Below are 1,895 nucleotides of genomic sequence, written 5' to 3'. Positions count from 1 at the left end.
TAGCTAGCTGTTCCAAAGGACCTAGATTTGACTCCCAGCATCCACATGGTGACTCAAAGTAAGTCCAGTTTTAGGAGATCTTTCACCCTCTTCTGGCCTCTAATAGCACTGCACACATGCGGAACACAGACACATGTGCATGCAAAACACCTGCACACATAAAATAAAAACAAAAGAAAAAATAAAGGATTTTTTTAAAAAAAAGTTTTATTTCCCATTTCTCAGGAAAGGAGCAGAGCAAGTTGATGGGGGAATTTAAAGTCCACCTGGGCTACATAGTGAAAACCTACTGCAATTTTGACTGATAAGTTACAAGCTGTTATGGATTATTATTTTAAGATGTGTTACATGTGCTTATACTGTGAAACATTTGTTTCAATGATGCAAAGATGTGTTTCATTCTGTGAAGCTGTGATTCTTTGCCCATCTAAAATACCTAATAAAGAGCTGCATGGTCAATAGCAAGGCAGGAGAAAGGATAGGTGGGGATGGCAAGCAGAGAGAATAAATAGGAGAAAATAGAGAATGGAAGAGAGGTCAAGGAGTAAGAAAAGAAGGGGCCAGCTACCCAGCCATCCATGGAATAAGAGTACTAAAGTAAGATTACAGAATTAAGAAAGGAAAAAGTCCAGAAGCAAAAGATAGATGGGATCATTTAAGTTAAGAAAATCTGGCTAGAAACAAGTCAAACTAAGGCCAGGCATTTATAAGAAAGAGTAAATCTCTGAGTGTGATTTATTTGGGAGTTTGGTGGTAGCCCCCTTTCCAAAAGCCAAAAGAGTAAAAGAACCAGTAACACAAGCCTTAAAAAAACTTACTAAAACAGATAATAGAGATATTCAGACAAACATAGAGTAATTTAAAAGAAAACCAACCTCACCGCTACATTATAAAATTAGAGAGGACCAACCCAAGGTTATCAAAACACCAACCCTAATTTATCCAGTCACCATACAGGAACAACTACCAAATTACAAGCATTCCCCAAGGCTATGAAAGAGCTGGCTGGATTCCTATGGAAATGTTACATTTGAGGAGATTTAAGGAAACAATAGTCTCATAAGGTATGCATTCACCTTTTGTGAGGCAGATGTTAAATTTGTGGTCAACTTACAACAGATGTATCCCATAAGACTGGAAAGACTTGGTTACAGCAGTATTGGAACCTGGTCCTCAATTGCAGTAGAAGACCTGGTAGAAAGATGAGGCTAGGATCATTTAACAATGAAGTAGGGCTAGAGGTATTAAATTTTCCCAAGACCAACTTCTCAGAGAGGGTGATTATACAGATTACAAAGACAATCTCTATATAATTACCACACCTTGGCTCTATTCCATGCAGCAGCTTTGAATGCTTGGGACAGAGTTGGAGAAGTAGGAAAGTGGACTGAGATATTCACTAAAGTTATACAGGGCTCGAAAGAAACCTTCACTGATTTTTTACAAACATTGAGTACAGCTATAAATAGAATGATACCAAACCCAAAGCTAAACAAGTATTAATTGAATCCTTGGCTTTTGAAAATGTTAATTCACAATGCGAAAGGGTAATTAGGCTTTTAAAGAAAAGATCAGCACCCATCAAGGAATGGATCTGAGATACAGTCAATATTAAATCTTACAACCATGATAATAATTGGGTAGGAGAGGTGATATACAAAGACTTGAAGAAAAATTAAAAGGTCAGATGTTTTCATTGTGGTAAATAAAACCATCAGAAAAGGGATTATAGGCAGGGTGTTACTAGAAACATGTTTCTTGTAGAAATAATCCAACTAGAAGGCCCTTGCCTTCTAGAGTATGCAGAAGGTACTGCAAAGGTTGACATTGGAGCAAGGAAGGCATATCAACAAGGGACAGACAAGGTAACCCTTTGCCATAGGAAAATACCTTGG

This window comes from Microtus ochrogaster, chromosome 6 (genome assembly GCF_000317375.1).
Source record: "Microtus ochrogaster isolate Prairie Vole_2 chromosome 6, MicOch1.0, whole genome shotgun sequence".
In the NCBI taxonomy this organism is placed as follows: Eukaryota; Metazoa; Chordata; class Mammalia; order Rodentia; family Cricetidae; genus Microtus; species Microtus ochrogaster.
The sequence above is the reverse complement of the archived record's forward strand: the minus strand, read 5'-3'. Positions refer to the sequence as shown.